Source organism: Musca domestica, unplaced genomic scaffold (genome assembly GCF_030504385.1).
Source record: "Musca domestica strain aabys unplaced genomic scaffold, Musca_domestica.polishedcontigs.V.1.1 27, whole genome shotgun sequence".
Classification (NCBI taxonomy): domain Eukaryota; kingdom Metazoa; phylum Arthropoda; class Insecta; order Diptera; family Muscidae; genus Musca; species Musca domestica.
The window spans coordinates 8666476-8676104 of NW_026712286.1; the positions used below are offsets into that span (position 1 = coordinate 8666476).

The 9629-nt window shown below is 28.7% G+C and overlaps 1 protein-coding gene across 2 annotated transcripts in view; it reads right to left on the minus strand.

Moving 5' to 3' along the window:
* Window positions 1-9389, minus strand: part of LOC101899172 (nuclear hormone receptor FTZ-F1) — a 180673-nt gene extending 171284 nt beyond the window's left edge. Inside the window, exons 1-2 of one of the 2 annotated variants that reach the window (XM_059124017.1) lie at window positions 8415-9389; window positions 2929-3295 (exon numbers count right to left, since the gene is read on the minus strand). The gene's annotated coding sequence lies outside the window, so the exon portion shown is untranslated. The remainder of the gene's footprint in view (window positions 1-2928; window positions 3296-8414) is intronic. The other variant, XM_005180590.4, reaches the window with a different exon arrangement.
* Window positions 9390-9629: the final 240 nt, after the last annotated feature.

The following is a 9629-nucleotide window of genomic DNA, read 5'->3' on the forward strand; positions in this document are numbered from 1 at the left end:
GCCGCCAATACCGCCGTTCATCGGCCGTCTCTATGTTCTGTTCCCACACACACACACACACACCGTACCCCACTCATAGATTCCACAGCAACCGGTAGATACATAGGTATGCAAGTTGTATTTTGGATTCCGCAAGAGAGCTACCCATAATTTTTGTTTCCTTTGTGGGCAGCCAGCCACCAAACCCAGAGTCAGTCACTTCGTTGCATGACTATCTGGTGGCGTAATGACGTCTGTTCGCTTGTGTTGTTAATTTGTTCTGTCTTTTCTTTTTTCAAGAATTTTTTGCTTTTCTGTTTATTTTTCCATAGCATCCAGCCAGCCAGCCAGCCAACTAGCTTAGCTATCGTCGTGCTATGTGCTGGACGAGAAACAAATGTTGATTTTTTTCCTAAAAAAAAGCTAATGCATGTAGGGTTGTGAAACCAGGCGTGCCAATCCATTGTCTACAGGGGGGCCACAAGATAAACACACTGATGTTTGGTATGGGAAGGGAGGCGAGCTTCAACTACAGATTTTTTGGATCTACAATTTTTTGGATTTACAATTTTGGAGGACTACCCTCCAAAAATTGTATTCACTTTGCTATGGTCCCCTTGACTAGATCAGTATGAGGGCTATTCAGAAATTCGAACTTCGAGGTGTACTAAAAGGTATTAAAAATGGAATTGAATAGGTAAAAACTCTGAAATTTGGAATAAGGGTCCCTGAACGGGTTTGTACCCCACACCAAATGGAGAAGGAAGCTAGTTAGACCCCAAAGCTACTTTAGAGGATCTTCATAGAATCACTTTCTGAGTCGATTTATGCATGTCAGTCCGTGCGTCCGCCCGTTCGTCTGTATTTTTGCGAACAAAATGCAGGTCGCATTTATTATCCGATTAAGATGAAATTTTCCACAAATCATTGGTTTGGCCCAAGGACGAGCTCTATTGAAATTGGAGATAATCGGTCAAAATTTAGATATGGCTTCCATATATAACTTCTTCCGATTTGCCTTTTATTGTGCACCAAATGTCTAATATTTGCCCAAATAGGATGGAATTTGGCACATACAACCAAATTAGGCCTGAAAATAAGTATGCCAAATTTGATCGAAATCGGTTCAGATATAGCTACAGCTCCCACATATATTGTTTATCCGATTTGTTATTTTTATCCTCCGAAGCCGTAATATGCCCTCTGTAACAACGATATTTGTGGAAACATATCAAATACAGCTCAGCAATACCTTGGCCACATTTTATCGAGATCGGTTCAGAATAAATTCGAATAATAACAGCACAAAAAATACTAAAATTCCGACGCCGCCAAAGTTTTTTGTCATTTGAGCCCTTTTTATGGCATTTTGCATCACTTTGGTCAAAATTTGCGGCGATAGGTCCTCACATTCGTGACGGATATTGTCTAAAAGAGCTAAAAGAGTCTAAAGGCTTGTTGAAATAAACCAGCGACTTCAAGAAGTCCCAAAAAAACAGTCTATACCGATTAAATCAGGCGATCTTGCTGACCAGTGCCAAGTGCCAAAACGGGAGATTAGGTGCCCGGGAAATGCATCCTTCATATTTTGTTGTGCCAGTCTCTTTGAGGTGAGCGACTAAATGCCGCAGTGTTTCACCAATAGGCGTTGGACGTTCAGGAAATCTGCAACGAAATTCTCGTTGTGCCAAAGTCACCGACCCATTATTTGTCAAATTGTTGTGGGAAATCTGAAAACCTCCCTATAAAGCAATCGAATGACAGAGCGGCTTTCAACAGTCGGCAACAAAATATAGATGACTCGAACTTGGATCTAATACAACTGATGAGCCGCTCTTTTTTTAAATTCTTTTCCAGAGGTGTTTATTTTTACCCCGATTTCGGAATAGTATTTTTTCTTGGAATACCCTAGTATTTCACCCGAAAGTCAGGTCCCAAGCCGATGTAGAACTATGTGTATCATTTGGAGGCTTATTAAAATACCTATCCAATAAGTCAAAAGATGATCGATATTTTAGACCCGGATTTTGGTCGGATTTTTTATAAAAACCCCAAAACGTAGAAAAAGTCTCCTTCATGGGGATACAGAAAGTGATTATCTTTCTCCGATCCAGAGATAATAGCCTAACAATTAAATTTATGAATCAAAGATTCGCAAATTTAATACTTGGGATTTTTTGGGATTTTTTCTTCTGGGTATGTCCAACACCGTCTACGCGAACCAATATTTTTTTTTTCTAAATTTGCTGCATTTTCTAAGTAGCCGGCCTTTGTCCAGTTCTTGAGATTTTCTCCTCTGGATATGACCAAAACTGGGGATACAGAAAATGATTATCTTTCCCCGATCCAGAGATGTTAGCCTAGCAATTAAATTCACTAACCAAAGTTTCGCAAAATTTAATACTTGGGATTTTTTCCAATAAGTATGGCCAACACCGCCTTCTAAATTTCTAAATTTGATACGTTTTTTAAGTAGCCAGACTTTGTCCAGGTCTTAAGATTTTCTCCTCTGGGTGTGACCAAAACCGGCAAAGCGAACTAATTTTTTATGCTAAAAAACATTATTTCAATGATTTGAACATAATAGGGTTGTCAGGGGCCAAAGACCCATACCTCTGGATCCAGAAGAGATAATAATACATATTTTAGCATTTTGGAAAGGATATATTATTTCACATGCATTTTGTGGAGTCCCATATTTTTTACGATTTTTGAGCAGTTTTATAAAAAAAAATCCGGGTCCAAAAAAGAATTTATAATAAATCCCGAGCCATTTTAAATAATCCCCCTCTGATACCCAATGATATTAAAATAAATTTTATGATGGAAAAATACCCCACCCTTACGTGGCGGCATTTCTTATAGGTACACAGAGCCCATGATATTATTTTTCTCCAAATAATTCTCAACATTGTGTCAAAATTCATAATTTACTGCGAAAAAACTCACCTTTCTTTCTTGGCGGTATCCATTCTAGCAAATACGGCAGCCTCTTTTATTTCCTTATTAACGGCATCGTTATGAGAGCGACGAGCCACAGGTTGTACATTGCGGGTTATTTGGTGCAAAACAGCAACAACGATGATGATAATTGGCAAAATGCAAAAAATAATGCGGCGGCGACGAGACAACAAAACGAAGGAATAACACAAAACGGCGGCGGCGGCGGCGACAACGAGGAGTAGATTTATTTTCACACACACACACAGACAAACAAACACAGGAACACTCGCAGTTGCAAACTTTTGATTTTGATTACTGCTCTTCTATGCAAAAAAAAAAGTTCTTTGCAATGGGGGGTTTTTAGTCTCTTTCTCTGAGAGTAGAAATAAATAAGAAACTTTTTGCTATTTACACTCGCCACACACAGCAACCAACACACAACGACACAGAGAGAGAGAGAGACGAAGGAACACGGCACTCGTCGGTATTGTACGGTAATTAAATAATACACTAGTAGTAAGATAGGCAGACAGACGACGACGACGGCGACTCTTGTGTTGTGTGGTTGTTGTTGGTGTTTTTGCCTTGTGTTTATTTTTTGCAAAGAGGAAGAGGCATTCAGTGAGTTGTTTGGTTGGAGAGCAAGAGAGAGGTTGAGATTTATTTTTCATACACTCTTCGTTTAATGAAATAAAAACACATTTATTGTTGGATTTTTGCCGTTTTTTTTGTTTTGCTGTTTTGTTGGTGGAATGAGAACATTGCAAAAATATAGAATAAGACCAAAGACACAATGGCGAATAAAAAACGCACTATTTATTTATTCATTTGCATGCATATGTAGGAATATGGGTATTTCTTGTTGTTGCTGTTGTTGTTTGTCGTTGTCGATTATGGCAAGATATTTGCATACTACAAACTCACACAGAGGCACTCGCCGGAGAAGTATAAAGAATATGATTGCGTTTTTTTAAGATTTTGTTTCTTTTTTTTAATACACACAATTCCATTTGCGTTTTTGTTTTTTTTTTTTAATTGAGAATTTTTATATACACACACATTTTATTTTTGTATAATTTGTAGGCTTTGTTTTGTGGCATATTTCTTTTCGCTCTGCTTTTTGTGTAAAGGTAGAGTGATGGATGGAGGGGGTGGGGGTGAGGGTGTTAAAGATGAGTATCTAAAGAAATCTCAAGAAGCCCCAATCGGCCTGGCCTGTCCGTAGACAATAACCAACATGTTGAGGTGTGTTTCACATGGTTTTTTGTTTTCCTCAACGAAAACGAGCATTTTCTTTTGCTGTCATCATGCGAATGGAAAGGTCAAGAGAAGGGATGGGGGGAGGGGAAATATAAACAGAGGGCTGGGGTAATATACAACTGGTTGTAAGTGTTGAGAATTCCGGGTTTTAATTTTTTTTTTTTTTTTTTGAGGAGGTAAGGGACTGAAGCCTATCAAGACCGGAGGTAATTTTGAGGGAATACTCTATTTTGTATTTTCTGATGTTTGTCAATGTTGTTTATTTATTTAACTAATTATAAACTTTGTTTTTTTAGCGACATTTATTTTACTTTTAGGCAACTACTCGAAAAAAGCCCAAGGAAAATTTGCTCAAAAAATTAGAAAATATTTTCGGTAATTTTTCTTTTCAACATTTATGTAAAGATTTTTTTTTCGATATGCTGTGGAGATGGAGTTTTTTTCTTTTAATTAATAGTAAAATTTAATGAAGAACATTTTTGTCTTTAACGATATCCTTCAAAAACGATGTTTTGTTGGAGATTTTTGCATAAACTCACAACATGCACGGGTTTAACCCTAAAATGTCTCTGGGATATGAATTCCTGGCGTTTAGGTATGATTTAGATTTGTGATGTCCTCTAGAACCTATAGTAGAATTTCATGACAAATCATTTTGTACAAAATTTTATCTTGCTACGATCCCATTATTTTTTTTGCAATATTTTCATTATTTAATTTAATTTTTTAATCGTTTTTATTATTGTTGTTGTAATATGTTTTGGTTTTAATGGTTAAAGGTTTTAAATATTTTTATTTTTTAAAATAGTCTATATATAATATATTTTTATTTTTTAATGTTAGTTTTTCAATATTTTTATTTTTTAATAATATTTTTTTATTATTTTTTTGATTTCAATATTTTTTGTTCTTATTTTTTAAAATAGTATATTTAATAGCTCTTAAGTAACAATAACTATTATTTTTTTTAGCTATTTTTATTTTTTTTTAATATTAATTGTTTTTTTTTTTATATTTTTTTATTTTAATATTTTAATTTTCGATACTTTTTTATTATTTTTCAAAATTATTTTTTTTAGAATTTTTGTTTTTAATAAATTTTTTAAATAGTTAATGTAAGAACTGTTTTAATTTTTTATTTTTTAATATTTTTTAATTCTTTTTTTTAACTTTTTTTTATTTTAATTTTTTAATTTATTAAATAATTTTATTTGTTAATATTATTTAAAATTTTTATTTTTTTTTAAATATTTTTATATTTTTTAATATTTGTATTATTTTTGCAATATTTATTTATATTATATATTTATTTATATTATATAAATATTTTTTAAAAAATATTACTTTTTAATGTTTTTAATATGTTTTTTTAATAGTCTATATTTTACTATTTATGTTTTAACGCATTTATTTTCTTTATTTTTAATATGATTATAGTTTTTAATATTTTTATTTTTTAAATTGCTCTATTTAGCACTAATTTAATTTTTAGATATTTTTTAATATTAAATTTTAATATTTTTACTCCTTTAACAATTTTTAGTTTATTTTTAGTTTTTTTTTTATTTTGTTTAATGTTTATATTTTTTCTATATTTTTATTTTTCAATATTTACATGTTTTCAACAACTTTATTTTTTGAAATAGTCTATGTATGTGTAATTTTACTTTATAGATATTTTTATTTCTTCTAATGTTATTTTTTTTTTAATTTCTAACTTTTGAAATATTTTTTTTTTATTTTATTAATTTTTTAATTTTTTAATATTTTTTTTTTGTTTTTAAAAGTATAATTTTATAAATTTTTTTAGTACTGATATGCTATTTTACCTTTAAGATATTGTTATTTATTAAATATTAGGGTTATATTCTTTATTTTTTTTATTATTTTTTTTAATATTTTCAATTTTAAATATTATTCCTTATTTTGTTTTAACTATTGTTTTTTTTTAATATAGTTTATAAAAGTACTACTTTTAAGAATATTTTTATTTAGCAATAATTTTTTAATATTTTTATTTTTTAATGTTTTTATTTTTTAATATAATTTGTTTAATTGTTGTTTCATTCTTTTTTAATTTTTCAAACTATTCTTTTTTCAATAATTTTTTTGTTATTTTTTTTTAACTTTCGAAATATTTTTGTTTTTAATATTTTTATTTTATAATACTATATATTTTTTATAATATAAATTTTTTGTGCCCTTACTAGTTTATTTTTTAAAATTATATATATATCAGTATTGTTTAAATTTTAGCGTTCTAATATATTTAAATATATTCCTTTATTAATTATTTTTTTGTTTATTATTTTTTATTACTATTTCATATATTATTTTTTCATTATATTTTTATGTTTTTAATAGTTTTATTTTCTAAAAAAGTTTATGTAAGTGCTATTTTTATTTTAATTGTACACTATTTTTTTAATATCTTTGTTTTTTAACATTTTTTTAATTTTTATTATTTTTAATTTTTAAAAAATTTTATTTTTTTAATGTTTTTTTATTTTTTTATTATTATTTTATTTTATTTTTATATTATTTTTATTTTTTTACATTTTTATATTTTTTTTTTAAATAATCTATATAAGTCTATATTAATTTTCAGATATTTTTTTAAAATTAATTTTTGAATAATTTTATTTCTACTTGTATCTCTCTTTCATTTTGGTATTTATCGTTTTTTTGTTGTTCCAGCAAGCTTTGTGAATGTATTTTTGCGTGCTTTTTATATATTGTGTTTATTTTTGAATGGTTTTTTATTTTTTTTTTCTGTTTTTTTTTTGTCTTTTATGTTGTATGCATTTGTTATTGCTTTTTATTTTTATATTTTATTTTTTTAATATTATTATTTTTTAATATTTTTATTATTTTTTATTATTATTTTTTTTTTTATTTTTAATATTTTTATTTTTTTTTTAAATAGTCTATATTTAAATTTTCAGATATTTTTTTAATATAAAATCTCTTCTTCATTTCGCTATATATTATTTTTGTTGTTGTACCTACTTTTGTTGAATGTAATTTTACATGTTTTTTTATATTTTGTTTATTTTTCAATTATTAGTTTTTTATTTTTGTTTTTATTGTCTTTTATGTGGTATGCATTTTTTATTGCTTTTTATTTTTATATTTTATTTTTTAATAATTATTAATTTTTAATATTTTTATATTTTATTTCTTTATATTATTATTTTTTAATATTTATATTTTTTTATTATTTTTATTTCTTTTATAATTTGTTATGTTTTTATTTTTTTATATTATTTTTTTAAAATTTTTATTTTTTTTAATTTTTATTTTTTTATGTTTTATTTTTTTAAATAGTTTATATTTTAATTTTGGGATATTTTTTTAATATTTTTTATATTTTTATCTCTCTTTCATTTCGGTGTTTATTGTTTTTGTTGTTGTGCCAACTTTTGTTGAATGTTTACGTGCTTTTTTATATTTTGTTTATTTTTCAATTATTATTTTTTTATTTTTGTTTTTATTGTCTTTTATGTGGTATGCATTTTTTATTGCTTTTTATTTTTATATTTTATTTTTTAATAATTATTAATTTTTAATATTATTATAATATTTTTATTTTTTTATATTTTTATTTCTTTTATAATTTTTTATGTTTTTATTTTTTTAATTTAAAGATTTTTTCTTTTAATATTAATTTTTAATAATTTTTTTTTTATATTTTTATCTCTCCTTCATTTCGGTATTTATTGTTTTTGTTATTGTGCCGACTTTTGTTGAATGTATTTTTATGTGCTTTTTTATATTTTGTTTATTTTTGAATTAATTTGTTATATTTTTTGTTTTTATGTTGTATGCATTTTTTTATTGTTTTTTATTTTTATACATTGTTTTGCTGAATTAATTAATTAATTTCTTTTTTTTTCTCTGGCATCAATAAAAATACCGTTGCTTTTTTGCTCTTATTCTCTGCTGTTTGTTACTCCTCTGGTTCTTGTTCTTCTTCTGATGCTTGTTCTAGTTCCTTTTTTTTTTTTTTTGTTGTCTACTCTACTCCATTATTAAAGAGGGGCTTTGGCTGGCTGGCTGTCTGTCTGTTTGTCTGCCCCTCTGTCATCTGTTCTTGTGTGTATTTTGACATTTAAACTAAGCAAAAATAACAAAAAGAACACAGAAAAAAATTGGCGAGACAACAACTCTCTTTTGTCTGCTTGCTTTATGCACTCTTCCTCTTTTGCTTGTGCTATTTTTTTTTTCATTACCGTTTATTTTTTCGCTTTGCCGACCAACTGACACAAAAACTAGATTTTTTTTTGCAATTTCCTTTTGAAAATGTTTAATTTTTATTTCTTGTTTTTTTCAAAATTCACTTTTGCTTTTCATCAAGGTTTTACAAACACTTCCACTTTCATTTGCCACGGAAACACGGCGAGTCAGCGGCGACAGACAACGTAACTACTGAACAACGAACGACGACGACATGTTGCATGACACACAAAATGTATCTACAAATCCTCACGAAAAGAAACAGAAGGCTCCGTTTTGTCTTTTTTTCCTTTTTTAATTATTACAAAATTCCCTTTTTATAGCCCCCGCGTCTAGCACTATTTCCAGACGTATGGCCACACGTTAGAATGAAAAGCAAAAAAAAAAAAACGAGGAAATTAGGTCGGTAGGGCAAACTTGGCGCTCTCAATTCAAATGACACAAAAAGCGAGCGGGCGAGCGTACGAACGAACGGGGAGATAGCGGCGGCATTACTAAACAAATCACGACACGCATTACTTTAATCACACGAGACGAGCGACCAACCGACAAACGCACGGCAGGCTAATCTAGTTCTTCAATTATTTATTTTTTCCCTAAATAATTATCACACAATTTTTCCTAGTTTTTTTCTCTCTATCTCTTTTTACATGCAATTTCTTTGCATTTTTTTCTTTATTTCTTCTTTAATTAAAATCCAAAAAAAAAATCGTAATATTTTTTAGAAGGCTAAGGCGAAGGCCTCACCGAATAGAACTAAACCCCAAACAAGCAAAAACACTTTGCCTTACCCCTAAGCCAAAAACACACAACGCCACAAACAACCAAACACAAGCATGACTCTATTAACAACAAGAACAACAACACCTATGATTCAAAGGAAAGAGGCTGCTCCCAAATGAATTCTCCTCTCCAACACTCAATTATTGTCTCAGTAAGTTCTGTTGTTCCGTTTTATTTTTGCAATGCACACACGAACACTCGCCAAATAATCTAAACAAGGCAAATGCATTCTCCCCCTCTCGTCATCTGTGTGTCTGACAGTCTGGCTCTCTCTCGCACACACACACTCTCGATGGTTTGCTTCCCTAGTAAACTTAACCTAAATATTAACAAAATGAATATAGAACGGAACACAAATAAAGCTTTGCAATTTTTGTTTTTGGTTTTGTCTTTGCTTTGTGTCGATATTCGCGTAATACAAATACACC